This window comes from Nycticebus coucang, chromosome 2 (genome assembly GCF_027406575.1).
Source record: "Nycticebus coucang isolate mNycCou1 chromosome 2, mNycCou1.pri, whole genome shotgun sequence".
In the NCBI taxonomy this organism is placed as follows: domain Eukaryota; kingdom Metazoa; phylum Chordata; class Mammalia; order Primates; family Lorisidae; genus Nycticebus; species Nycticebus coucang.
In genome coordinates, this window is record NC_069781.1 from 173,704,728 (window position 1) to 173,719,807 (window position 15,080).

Consider the following 15,080-nt stretch of genomic DNA (forward strand, 5'->3'; position numbering starts at 1 on the left):
GTTGTGTCCTTAATTAGCTTCTCATCTTGACTGTTATTGGTGTATACAAAGGCTACTGACTTGTGGACATTGATTTTGTATCCTGAAACATTACTGTATTTTTTGATGACTTCTAGGAGTCTTGTGGTTGAGTCTTTGGGGTTCTCTAAGTATAAGATCATGTCGTCAGCAAAGAGGGAAAGTTTGACCTTCTCTGCTCCCATTTGGATTCCATTTATTTCCTTGTCTTGCCTAATTGTATTGGCTAGAACTTCCAGCACCATGTTGAATAGTAAAGGTGACAGAGGACAACCTTGTCTGGTTCCAGTTCTAAGAGGAAAAGCTTTCAGTTTTACTCCATTCAGTAAAATATTGGCTGTGGGTTTGTCATAGATAGCTTCAATCAGTTTTAGAAATGTGCCACCTATGCCTATACTCTTCAGTGTTCTAATTAGAAAAGGATGCTGGATTTTATCCAATGCTTTTTCTGCATCTATTGAGAGGATCATGTGATCTTTATTTTTGCCTCTGTTAATATGGTGGATAATGTTTATGGACTTGTGTATGTTAAACCAGCCTTGCATCCCTGGGATGAAGCCTACTTGATCATGATGAATGACTTTTTTGATGAAAAGCTGTAATCTATTGGCTATGATTTTGTTGCGGATTTTTGCTTCTATATTCATGAGTGAGATTGGTCTGAAATTCTCCTTTTTGTTTGGGTCTTTGGTTAGGGTGATGTTTGCTTCATAGAATGTGTTGGGGAGGATTCCTTCTTCCTCAATTTTTTGGAATAATTTCTGCAGTACAGGAATAAACTCTTCCTTGAAGGTTTGATAGAATTCTGGTGTGAAGCCATCTGGACCAGGGCATTTTTTGATTGGAAGATTTTTTATTGTTTCTTTGATCTCAGTGCTTGAAATTGGTCTGTTCAGGAGCTCTATTTCTTTCTGGCTAAGTCTAGGGAGAAGGTGTGATTCCAAATATTGATCCATTTCCTTCACATTGTCAAATATCTGGGCATTGAGTTTCTGGTAGTATTCAGAGATGATCTCTTGTATCTCTGTGGGATCAGTTGTTATTTCCCCTTTATCATTTCTGATAGAGGTTACTAGAGATTTTACTTTTCTATTTCTCGTTAGTCTGGCCAATGGTTTATCAATTTTATTTATTTTTTGAAAAAACCAACTGCTTGTTTCATTAATTTTCTGAATGATTCTTTTGTTTTCAATTTCATTGATCTCTGATTTGATTTTGGATATTTCTTTTCTTCTACTGAGTAGGCTTAGGTTGTTCTTCTTTTTCGAATTCCATAAAATGGCTTGTGAGATTGTTGATGCGCTCTCTTTCTGTTTTTCGAATGTAGGCATCTAAAGCGATGAATTTTCCTCTCAAAACTGCTTTTGCAGATTCCCACAGATTTTGGAAGCTTGTGTCTTCATTGTTGTTATGCTCAAGGAAGTTAATGATTTCCTGTTTTATTTCTTCCTGCACCTTCTGTTATTCAACAGAAGATTTTTTAATTTCCATGCCTTTGTGTGGGGTCGAGCGTTTTTGTTAGAGTAAGTTCCACCTTTAGTGCTTTATGGTCTAAGAAGACACAAGGTAAAATTTCAATTCTTTTGATTCTGTTGATTTTGTTTTGTGTCCCAGGATATGATCAATTTTGGAGAATGTTCCATGGGGTGATGAGAAGAATGTATATTCTTTATCTTTGGGATGGAGTGTTCTATATGCGTCTATCAAGCACAGTTGTTCTAGGGTCTCATTTAAGTCTCTTATATCCTTGTTTAATTTCTGTTTAGAGGATCTGTCCAGCTCTGTAAGAGGAGTGTTAAGGTCCCCTGTTATGATGGTATTATCAGATATCATATTGCTCAGACTGAGTAAGGTCTGTTTCAAGAATCTGGGAGCATTTAAATTGGGTGCATAGATATTTAGAATTGAAATGTCTTCTTGTTGTATTTTTCCCTTGACCAATATAAAGTGACCATCTTTGTCTTTTTTGACTTTAGTTGCTTTAAATCCACATGTATCTGAAAATAAGATTGCAACTCCTCTTTTCTTCTGAATTCCATTTGCCTGAAAAATTGTCTTCCAACCCTTGACTCGGAGCTTTAATTTGTCTTTTGAAGGCAGGTGTGTTTCTTGCAGACAGCAAATGGATGGCTTGTGTTTTTTAATCCAGTCAACCAATCTATGACTCTTCAGTGGGGAATTCAAGCCATTAACATCTATTGAGATAATTGATAAGTGTGGTAGTATTCTATTCGTCTTATTTTGTGAGAGTCCATTGCTTAGCTTTATCTTTTGCATCAGTGTGGAGGTTAGGTTCTGTCCTTTAATTTCTGAGTTCTTACTTTGCTGCTGATCCATTGTGGTGGTCAGTGTGCAGCACAGGTTGAAGTATTTCCTGTAGAGCTGGTCTTGTTGTGGCAAAGTTCCTCAAAGTTTGTATATCCGTAAATGATTTGATTTCTCCATCAATTTTGAAGCTTAGCTTAGCAGGGTACAGAATTCTGGGCTGGAAATTGTTCTGTTTAAGTAGATTAAAGGTAGATGACCATTGTCTTCTTGGTTGGAAAGTTTCATTAGAGAAGTCTGCGGTCACTCTGATGGATTTGCCCCTGTAGGTCAACTGGCGCTTACTCCTGGCAGCTTGCAGAATCTTTTCTTTTGTCTTGACTTTGGACAGGTTCATCACAATGTGTCTTGGAGAAGCTCGGTTAGAGTTTAGGCAACCTGAGGTCTGATATCCTCTGAAAGGAGTGTGTCAGAATCTTTGGTGATATTTGGGAAATTTTCTTTTATAATATTCTCTAGTATGGCTTCCATTCCTCTGGGGCATTCTTCTTCGCCTTCTGGAATTCCTATAACTCATATGTTGGAACGCTTCATAAAGTCCCATAATTCTGACAGTGAATGTTCCACTTTCTCTCTCTTCTTTTCTGCCTCTTTTACTATCTGAGTTATCTCCAGAACTTTGTCTTCTACCTCTGAAATTCTTTCTTCTGCATGGTCTAACCTGTTGGTGATACTTTCCATTGCATCTTTAAGTTCCCTAATTGACTGTTTCAGTTCCTTCAGCTCTGCTGTATCCTTTTTATATTCTTCATATTGTTCATCTGTTATTCGATTCTGTTTTTGGATTTCCTTTTGGTTATTTTCTACTTTATTAGCAGTTTCCTTCATTGTTTCCATCATTTCTTTCATTGTTTTCATCATGTGCATTCTAAATTCCCTTTATGTAATTCCTAACATTTCTTTATAGGTGGAATTTTCTGTAGTAGCTACCTCCTTGTCCCTTGGCGGGGTTGTTCTGGACTGGTTCTTCATGTTGCCTGGAGTTTTCTGCTGATTCTTCCTCATGAGTGATTTCTTTTATCTGTTTCCTTGCCCTAATTTTCCTTTTACTTCCTCTTGCTCTTTAAGTTCTCGTGCCTGTGGACTAAGGGTTAGATGAGTCCTTTTGGTACAGGACCGGAAGGGTGAGAAGGTTGAAGAGCAAGAAAGGGATGATAGAAAGGAGGACCAAGTGAAAAGAAAAAAAAAAAATAGAGAAAGGAGAGGGAGTGGGTAAAAGGAATGTTGACAAAAAGAAGAGAGGCACAGAATGTGGGAGACAGAGCAATATAGGTGTACAGTAGGGTACTTTGACACAACCTGAAAAAAAAAAACACCTTCTCGGGGTGCCCAGTTGGGTGATTCCCTTGAGGTCAGCAGCTCTTTGCTAACCTGATCAGACACAGTACCCCACCTCCACCAAGTAGAGAGGAAAGAGAAAAATACTATGAATCAGACCAAAACAAGCAAACAGAAAACTTTAGGGGATAATATTGGGTGGAAAACCAAATAATAGCAGTAGAAACACTAGCAAAAATGAAGTTCTAGTTATTAAAAAAGGCAGCAATGGGAAATTATAATTAAACTAGAAAAATTGAGAAAGAAAAAAGATCTGTATGGAAAAGATTAAAATTAAAAAACAAAACAACATCAACAACATCAAAATAAACAAAAAGACAACCAAAACAAAAAACAAAAAAACAAAACACAACCAAAAACAAAGCAGTATGTATATGTTGTTGAATATTGTCTGTGCAACACGTGGTCTTCTCGGGTATGAGATGTTAATCACAGTTCTAATATGATTGGAGGCTGCTGATTTCTCAAACCCCAGCACGTAGACACCCTAAATCTCTCTTCAGCCCACTTAAAAGGCACTTTGAACTTGTAAACTTGCTGAGCAGAAGCTTTCCCAGGAGAGTGCTTGTCACTGGAATCATTGCTGAAGTGGCTATCCCCTTACCCAGTGTGCCAAAACTGGTCTCACTTTGCCCTTGAGGGTTAGGGCTGCAAGGCGGCTCAGACCCCACCCTTAGGCTACTCGTCGCTGGGTTACCAGCTCACACCCGATTCTAGCTCTGCGACCCTGAGGGCGGAGCTTGCCGGGGCAGATTGCTCACAATGGCTCCCTGTGGCCCACAGCCAAACACTGTTAGCTCTGTCTGGCTCAGTGGCTCAGACTGGGGCCCTAGACAATGGCCAAAGTTCTCTGCATTCCCGGTCAGACTCTCCCCAAGGCAGTTCAACTGGGTGCCAAGTCCACAGACACCAGAACAGTTCACAGGTAATGCCTTTCCGGTTTGCTGTCTCGCTGCTACTGAACTTACAGTTGCAGGCAGGTTTAGACTGATTGAATACACGCAACCGCTTGCCGTTTTTCCACTGTTTTAGTCCTCCTCTTGGGGTCCAGAAGTCTCTCGCTGACTCTCTGTATCCTCACAGGGGTGATGATAGGCAGATCCCACCATCCAGAGATGCCTGGAGTCCTATCTCCCTGGACTCACGGTGCCCAGATGCAAGGAAGCTGTTACTCGGCCACCATCTTGATCTCCTCCCCCAAACTTTAAAGATTTACATATTTTATTTCTCAATATGCTTATCATCTTATGCTCCTTAAAGCTGAGGAGAGTCTGTCACACTTGTGAGTTTAACACAGAATCCTGTTATTCTTATTTTGACACATTTGATTTAACGCCGGGGCTGACTGCCCACCTGTCTTGTGGTTCCCCGTTAACTTTAGATGTCGCTCTTCCTCCTTGGTCCCTTCCTTAAGGATGAGCTACACCCTCATCTGATCTCTTGCCAAGGACTTGGTGCTCCCCTTGACTGCCCTTGGCACACACTCTTCAGCTTCAAATAATTCTGATAATGTTATTTCCTGTGAGTGTACCAAGTAGCCAATCCTAAACAATGTATAGTGATAAAAATTGCTGGTTTGGCAATCAGGAAAACTAGATTATAATACTAAATTATGAATGGTCTTGCGGGACTGTCATTACTTTTCTTTTTCGTTTATTTCCTATAAAAGTATGGGGTTGGATTTGAGGATCTCTAAACCCTATGACAATGTGCTCTTTTTATGTGTAATATTTGTTAGGCAATGTATCTATCTTTTCCTTCTAATTCACCCTAGTCACAGAAATCTTGAAAGCATGTGAATGAGAGGGAAGTTGGAGTCCCTTCAATAAGAAGCTAAGCAGAGTACTTCAAGGCAGATTATCCCTCTCCATCTCCTTAAGTGAGAAGACATAGAATGCCCCTGATGTAGGAAATGTCTTCAACTTTTGTAAGATACGGGAATTCAAGTTGTAGACATAAGACTATTGAAATGGATAAAATGGCTCAAATTTGATCAGTTAAGATGTATTCATAAAACTAAAAATTATTACCAATACATAACTTGCGTTTCTTTGAGTGTACATCGAACATTTTTCACAGGGCTGAGTAGGAGCATTTCACATGTAGGTGCAGTGAATAAACAGTGTGTTAAATAATCAAGAGGTGTCTTGGGTTGAGTTCTCCTAGAAGCACATCTAGAGGCAGTGATTGAGGTGCAAATGATTTATTTAAACTACAGCTGCCTGGAGAAAACAGTAGGGTGTAGAGGAAGCAGGGGAAGGAAAGGGAAGAAGACACCAAATAATTTCAGAAATCGCAGGCACTGACTTATCTCCAGCAAACTCTCCATGATATATTTTACCTAATACTTTGTCTTACCTCAGGGTAAAGGTGCTGAGTCTAGAACAGTGTCTGGTTATCTGAATGATTAATTTAGAAAAGCTAGTATCTTATCTTAGGCCTCTGTGTCAAAATACCAATGACTGGGTGGCTTGAGCAATGGGTATTTATTTCTCACAGTTCTAGAGGCTGGGAAGTACAAGATCAAGATGAATCTGGTGGTAGATTCGGCATCTTGGGAGGACCCTCTTGCTGCCTTCCTGAGGGCTGTCTTCTTGATTTGTGCTGGAATGGCCTCTCCTGGGTGTGTGACTATGAAAAAAATAAATCACTGTTTCCTTTTGTATAAGGGCACTATTCATATCATGAGTATCCCACCCTTACGACATAATCCAAACCTAATCACCTCCCAAAGGCATCATCTCTAGACACCATCAAATTGGGGGTTAGGGCTTCAACATGTGAATTTTTATGGAGATGTAAACCCTCAGAACATATTAATTAGCTACATGTCTAGAAACTAGTCAACCATCAAGAAGGTGTTAATTTCTTGAAGCATTTGAGAGAAATCAGACATTCAGCCTTCAGCTGCAATGATCCTGGAGTGAGCCTGATATTATATCCATCACATAACAAAGCTTCAAAATATATAAAGAAAAATAGACAGAAGTTACAGTAAAAACAGTAAAAAATATACATAGAAATGCCAAATATAGTGGGTTTATTTTTAATGTATTTCTCTCTGTAGCTTATTGAACAAGTAGGCAAAAAAATCAGTGAAAATTGAGATAGATGATTGAATAGCCAAGTTAACAACTTTGAAAGTACACCATGGAGTACTATTCAGCCATTAAAAAGGCAGGGAGTTTGTATCTTTTGTATTAACCTGGATAGAGGTGAAGAATATCCTTCTTAGTAAAGTATCACGAGAATGGTAAAACAAGCATTTTAACACTCAATACTAATATGAAACCGGTAGATAAACAACTATATGCCCACAGGAGAGAAAAACACAATTAAATTCAAGCAGGGAGGGGAGAGGGAGAAGGTAGAGGAGAAGAGGGAGGAGGATTGGTGCGCTCTCACCAAATGGGCACATTTGGGTGAAGGGCTCCACTACAACTTGAACTTTACCTAATAAATGCAAACAATGTAATCTAATCTTTGTACTCTCATATGAATCTGAAATTTAGCAAAAATTTACCAAAAAAAAAAAAAACTTTGAAAAAAATAGGTAAATATGTAATTTACATTTACGTAATGTATAGCATATCTCCAACAGCTGTGCAGTACACGTTCTTATCAAGTGTACCTAGCAAATTTATCTAAATTTATTCTGGGCCATAGAAAGTGTTTTGACAAATCTCAGAGGATTGAAATCATACAGAGTAAGTGCCCTGGCTACAGTGCAACTAAGCTAGAAATCATTAATTAAAAAATACTTAAAAAGCCAGAAAGGTGTAGAATTTAATTAATATACTGCTCAAGAAGAAGTCTCAATGGAAATTAGAAAACACTTTAACTCAGTGATAACAAAATACGATAAATCAAATTGTGAGATGCAGATTAGGCCCTAATTGATAGCCTTAATTGCAAATATTACAAAAGAAAGAAGGCTAAATATGAATGATGCATCCAAGTATTCATCTCAAGAAATTAGAAAAGAATAATCAATTAAACCAAAAGGAAAGGAAAGAAAGGAAAAAAAACCCAAAGTGCATTAATTAATGAAATAGCAAACAAACATGTAATACAAAATTGTAAGGAGCTGTTTTAAAAAACTTCCTGCTGATAATTTTGAGAAAATCTAAATGAATTGAAAAAATGATGAAAAATGCACCTACCTATAAAATTGTACTCAAGAAATAAAAAAGAAAATTATTCTTCTGCCTATAAAAGATAAATCTATAATTAAAATGTTTCAACAAAGAAAACTCCAGGCTAACATAACTTCAAATGTGAATGTTTGGAAGCAAACACCTTTAAGGAAGATATGACTCTAATCTTACAAGTTCCTTCTCACAGAAAAGAAAAACAGTCAAAATACTCCTTAACTCCTTCTAGGAGGCCAGCATAACCTTGATACCAAACCCTGTCAAGAACAAACAAGAAAGGAAAATTAAAAGCCACTCACTGTCATGAATACAAATGCAAAAATACTCTAAACAAAATATTAGCATACATGTGTGAATGGCCTCAGGCCTCGGCCTCTTAATGAGAATACTCCCTCTGGCTGTGTTCGGAATGCTTGGTGGGTTGAAAAACCCAAAGAAAGAAGAAACGATGAAAGCTGGGGCTTAAAGCTTCCCTGCCTGATGCCTTGGCATAAGCAGCCCATGCACCTGCCCCAGTGGGGAAGGAGGAGAGCTCAGGAATGGGAGCAGCTTTGGATATACTCCTAGAAGAGGAACTGCAGGATCAAAGGGCGGGTCTACATTTAGATCCCTGAGTGTTCTCCAAACTTCCTTCCAAAAGGAGCGTACTAGCTTGTATTCCCACCAGCAGTGCAGAAGTGTTGCCTTTTCTCCACATCCATGCCAGCATCTGTAGTTTGGGGATTTTGTGATGTGGGCTACTCTTACTGGAGTTAGATGGTATCTCAGAGTAGTTCTGGTTTGCATTTCTCTGATGATTAAAACTATGTTGAGTAGTGAAAGCTATGTTGATTGGTAGGATGTAAGCACTCCAATTCGTACAAGTAATCAACATATCAAATCCCGTAATGGCATAAATATATTTATGATCTATGTACAAATGACTTAAAAAAAAAAAAAGAATGGGAGCAGCTACCAGGGAAAACCTTTTTTTTTTGGTCTTGTTCACTTGTACTGGAGACTATTAAAATTAAAGATGTGCTGTTGTGTATTAGATACTAAAATTTTCTGAGCCTCACCTCTTTCTCCAGCCAATGTTGTGATGACTAAGACCAGCTTCCCACAGGTGTAACAGGATCTCATCTTGGGCTGCACCACCTACCTGGAGCTTCCTGCCTCGTGGCTCCCCTGATACTGAGGGACAGTCTGCCCCTGGGAGCCCACTGGGCATCATTGTGGTGGTGACAGAGGGGGAGGATCGCCTGCCTGTGAGGCTAACCCTGCCAACAGAAAATGGGAACTGACAGTAAAAGCTTCCCACTTTTGTGGTTAGGATAGAAAGGCCAAGGTGCAGCTTGGAGGGTGCAGCAGGAATGTATGTGGGGTTGGATCCCAGTAGCCTGTAGCATCATCCGGGTCAAATCCCAGCTTTAATTTGGCCTTCCTTCCTTCTTTTACACCCTCCTGCAGGCCAGGCCTGTCCTGTAGGATCACTTCTTTTATTAAGTGCTTAAACTTTTGCCTCAAAGGCACACTTCTCATCACCCAATAAAGTAGAACACAATGCTTACTGATTCTGTTCAGAGGAATTCCAAATAATTTATGTCAGTCCTCCCCCTTCAAGGAAATAGAGCATAAATCTCCACCTCTGAAGTGCGAGAGTATATAGCCACTGCCTTTCAAATTTTAGCTTATGAGAAAAATTTTATTCAGTAGAGAAGTCTAACAAACATGACCTCATCCAGGAGATGGAAGTTAACATCATCACTGATGAACTGTACTGATAGTGTGTACCCTTGATTTAACGTGATGAAAATAGCATTTTACCACTGTGGTCATGATGTCAAAAACCTCTGTGAAAAACATCAGGTATACCTGAAGGGAAGGAAGAACATTCTACACAACACCTGAGCAGCCTTTCCTCACACTGTCACGGTTATCAAAAAACAAGGGAAGTCTGAGAGCTGTCATAGCCAAGAGGAGCCTGATGTGCCCACGGTGACTAAATGTCATATGATTTACACTACTACATGTTAAGTCATAAAATGTAACATGATATGCACTTTATGGGATCCTGGAAAAGAAAAAGGACGTTTGTTAAAAATAAAGGATGTTGAGTCTAAATAAAGTATGGGGTTCAGTTAATAACAATATGCCAATATTTAATCCATGTAGTTGTGACAAATCTACCATACTCAAGTTACGATATTAATAATAGGTAAGACTGTATGTAGGGTACACGAGATCTCTGTAATATTTGCAACTTTTCTATAACTGTAAAGTTTTTGTAAAATAGAAAGCTGATTAAAAGTATGTCTATATACTTTGGCTTTATCAATAAGGAATACAAAGTGAACTCATGGAAATATGAAACGAATTTGTGTGTATGTAACAAAACATGGTAAAAACACATTTGAGGAAGAGAAAAGGGAATAAAAAAATGCAAAGCAAAATAAATGTGGACTGAATGTCATTTTATAGTTTGTGTGATAGGTGTTGGGCAGCCATAATTATCAAAAATTTCAGGAGGTCTGTGAAGTAAACATCAGAGCCTCGGTAGAGGAGTTTGCGTTTTCTCTCTGGTTCTCTCTGTTAGCTAGATTCTGAGGATGGTGCCATGGAAAGAATTGTTTTCTCTGGCAATAGTTATCCTTTCCATTTGTTTACAACTTTACTTTTCATTGTTTTATAATTTGCAATCTGTCCCATGCATTATCTCGCTTGATTTTAACTGTAACCCTTTTAACTGTCTGCAGACGTAGTCCCATGAGAAAGGCGTGGACAAATTACATGATTCTATAAGGTCTTCCCTTGGTTTCTCCTCAAATAGGGCAAAGATTTTATCTCTCAGTGGAAATTTAGTTATTAGCCTTAACTGTTTAATAATTTAAGTGGAAAGCTAGCTTAAAACCACATGTAAGTAATTTAAGGATTATTTGTTGTTTTTCTGCTGCCTTTTCTTTGGTCCTATATGAATGTTTATGAATATGTTTTCTAATGCCCAGCTAATACTCTACAGTGGTTGAACAGATAACTTGATAAGTTCAAGGAAAACAATAGCGAACCATCCAAAAACTGTTCACAGATTAAACTAAAAGGTAATTTTGAATTGGTTACCTTTAGCACTACAGCTTCACTTAGCTGCCCCATCTTTGCTTAATTATCATACTAATTATCGTGTATTCTGTAGAGTTGCTCTTTTTCTGTGAGCACTACATGACGTCAAGTCTATGGCTACTAGTACAAAGAAGTACAGAACTCATTGATACAGAAAAACACAAATGTAATAGAAATGTAAGAAATGGAAATTCAAACCAGTTATCATAAATATTAGGAGTGAAACAACTTCAGGCAAATGACTAAAAGTAGGGTATGTGAATATTTGAATTTTGTGATTTCATATAAGCATCTAAATAATAAAAGTGCTTGGTGGATCTGTAAAAACTGGACTTTATTAAATGAGTGATTGATTCATTCAAATTTTTAAAAATTGAGGTGAAATTCACACATATAAACATAACCGTAGTAAATGTACTGGCCAATGGCATTTAGTACTTTCACAGTATTGTGCAGTCACTAATCTGGCACCAGAATATGTTCAATTAATTTTTTTATGGTCTACCATTTTGAATCCATTCTTATTTATTTTTCTGTGTTTTTTTTTTTTTTTTTTTTTCCTTTTTTTTTTTTTTGTAGAGACAGAGTCTCACTTTGCCGCCTGTAGAGTGCCATGATGTCACATGGCTCACAGCAACCTCCAGCTTTTGGGCTTACGTGTTTCTCTTGCCTCAGCCTCCTGAGCAGCTGGGACTACAGGCTCCAGCCACAACACCCGGCTATTTTTTGGTTGCAGTTTGGCTGAGGCCGGGTTTGAACCCGCTACCCTCGGTATATGGGGCTGGCACCCTACTCACTGAGCCATAGGCACCACCCTTTTTTTTCTTTTTTTAGTTTTTTCTTAGTGATTACCCTGGGTATTACAAGTAATCTCTTAAATTTGTAATAACAGCTTTTAATTAATATTTTTTAACATCAGTGGTATACAAAAAGCTCTGCTCCCATATAACTTTGTGTCTCCTTTTTTTATGCATGGTTTTCAATCACATAGATTTGTAATTATTGTTTTATGCATTTTCCTTTTAAATCTTATTATAAAAAGAAAAATTACAAACAAAAATAACACTTCCCTTTGTGTTTATCTATATAGTCACCATACCCATATCCTTTATTTCTTCATATGGTTTTGTGCTATTATCTGGTACCCTTTCTTTTCCACCCAAAGGACTCCCATTACCATTTCTTGACAGGTAGGTCTACCAGTGACAAGCTCCCTCAGCTTTGTTTATCTAAATGCCATACCTTTCTTGAATTCTAGAAAGATAGCTTTGCCAGATTTAGAACCCTTGATGGATAGTTTTTTTTCTTCCAGCACTTTAAATGTCATTCCACTGCTTTGTGACCACTGTGGTTTCTGCTGAGAAATCAGCTGTTCATCTTACTGAGGCTCTCCTGCATGTGAAATCTTTCCTGATGCTTTTAAGATTTTCTCTTTGTCTTTCACTTTCAGCAGTTTGATTATAATGTGTCTCAGTGGGAAACTTTTTATATTTATCCTTCTTGGTATTTGTTGAACTTCTGGATGTCTTGATTGACACCTTTTATGAAATCTGAGAAGTTTCTGCGATGATCTCTTTTTCTCTGATATTTCACTCTTCTTAATTTTTTTATTCATACATAATAGATGGATGTATCATTTTTTTTAATATTCTTTCTCCCCCCTTTTTTTCCTCTCCTATCTTTCTGAGATCCCTATTATGCATTTGTCCATATGCCTGATAGTATCCCATAGATCTATTAGATTCCATTCATTTTTCCCCCCCAGCCTTTACCTTCATGTCATGTTTGGGGTCTTCTGATGGTCCTAGTTAGCCAGAATCCCTAGGGTGAACTGTTTTGCTTTAGTTTTAATTTAGTTCAAATGGTGAGTCTTAGACACCATGTGATGCTCCAGCAGTTTATTCTGGCAGTTCTCTACCAGACGCAAAGTGGAAGCAGATTGGTGGTTGGGCCAGATACAGTGAAGGGGTCAGATGACCCACCAAAAGGAAGGTCTCCATTTGAGATCATTCTCAGAGTTTAGGAGATCTTTTCACCTTTTTTATACTTGTGTTCAGCCCAGATCAGTTATCATATATTTCTTTCACAAGGGGAGTTTCAGCAATTCTTGTAAGAATAATCTTTGTTTTAAGGTATAAATTGAATCTGCACTGAAGTGGTCCTGTCTCCTGGAAATCCCTAGGCCATGGTTGAAAATCCTTAGGCCAGGTTGCATCATATTGCTAAGTGACATATAGTTCAGGTTTTGTGGGATTGAGGGGGGGGAACCTTATGACTAATACTGATCTTATAGTCATGACATGTCTCTTATAGCAGTGGTCCCAGCCTTTTTGGAACCACTGACAGGTTTCATAAAAGGTAATTTTTCCACAGAGTAGGGTGAGGAGAGTGTTAGATTCTAATAAGGCATACATAAGCTAGAACCCTCACACGTGCAATTTACAGTAGGGTTCATGCTCCTTTGAGAATCTATCACTGTTGCTGATGTGACAGGAGGTGGAACAAGGCAAGTGATAGGAGTGGCTGTAAGGACAGATGAGGCCTTGGCTGCTTGTCTGCCACTCTCCTCCTGCTGTGTGGCCCTGTTCCCAACAGGCTACAGAGTGGTACTGGTCCATGGCCTGGGGTTTGGGGATCTCCTCAAAATGGATAGTCTCAGTTAACCCATTTTCACATCCACTGCTTCTTTCTTCTCTCTGCTCAAATCTGCTGTTGAAATTCTCTAGTGAATTTTATTTCAGTTGTACTTTGCAGCTCTAGAATGTCTTTTTTGTTCCTTTTCATAATTTATATCTCTTTATTGATATTCTTTATTTGTTGAGACTTCATTCTCCTTTGTTCCTTTAGCTCTTTGTTCATGGTTTTCTTTAGCTCTTTGAGCATATTTAAGAGAGTTTATTTAAAGTCCTTGTCTAGTAGGTTCAATGTCTTTGCTTATTCAGGGACAATTCTATTAATTTCTTCTGTACATTGGCTAAACTGTTTTCTTTCTTTGCATGCATCATTTTTTGTTGTTATTGAAAACTGGACATTTAAAATATTATAGTACAGTAATTCTGGAAATCAGCTTATTTCTTTCCCTGCAAAAAGTTTGTTTTTGTTGCTTGTGGGTAGTTGTTTGTTTTTTATTGACTTTTTAATTTTTACTTTTTAAAAAAAGACTAGTATTTGTCATGTGTGGTCTATGAGGTCCATATTCTTTTAGCTTGTGACTACCAAGTATTTTGAGAAAAATTTCCTCAAACATCTTGGGGGAAAAACCAAAATGAAAGAAAATAAAACCTTCTCCAACTTTTTGCAGATTTGCTTTGTATTGGGGCACTACGTAGCCAGACCATAAAATCTCTGCCTTATCTTTCACTTCATGCTCCCAGTCATAATCCTCCAAATTATGTTCCCTCTTAATCCTCCAAATTATTTCTCTTATGAAAGAGCAGACTCTGCCAAGACTTTCAAGTTTTCAACCAAAACCTTGATGATAAAATAGAATTTTTCTGAATAAAGCACAAAATAGTGTTTTAAAGTATGTTACAGTTTTTTTTCTGTAACAGAAAGGCCTAGAACTATATAGGTTTCAGAGTGGCATGCCTAATAACAATAACACATCTTATTAATGTTGTGCTTGGGGAAAAAAGTAGAATATACTGTTTATAAAATTCATCTGTCAAAAGACAGTCAAAAGCCATGTATTTTTTAGTGGCTCTAGATATAGAAGAGTCAGTATTATGAGTAATGTTAGTAGGCATCTGCTTTATTCAATATAGGAACTACTTTTTTAATAAGTTTTAATGCTGTTCTTGTCTATATGAGAGCAGAACTCTCAACCTTTCAATCTGGTTAGCCTTAGTGACCCATGCTGTAGACGAAATCGCTTCGTAGTATCTTAGATCATTCAGTATGCTATGTTGTAGACTGGAAAATGGTATGGATTCAGACTGAGGCAGAGCTCAGTAGGTAGCAGAAGCTTTATTCACAGAGGAGAGTTGGCAGATGGTTACATGTCACTACGTTACTGTCTTAACAAACTGAGGTCACTGGGAGTTGTGGGTGAGTTTTGCAGTTGTATTGTGTGAAGTGGTTTTGCTTTTCTGCATAAACATATGCTGGTTGATATTGTGAAACATGAGTACATAAAGTTCTGAAATGAAG

At 37.9% G+C, this 15,080-nt stretch overlaps 1 protein-coding gene across 3 annotated transcripts in view; it reads left to right on the forward strand.

Annotated features, from left to right (window-relative positions):
- CNTNAP4 (contactin associated protein family member 4) overlaps positions 1-15,080 on the forward strand; it is a 269,620-nt gene that overhangs the window by 58,912 nt on the left and 195,628 nt on the right. The window lies entirely within an intron of this gene.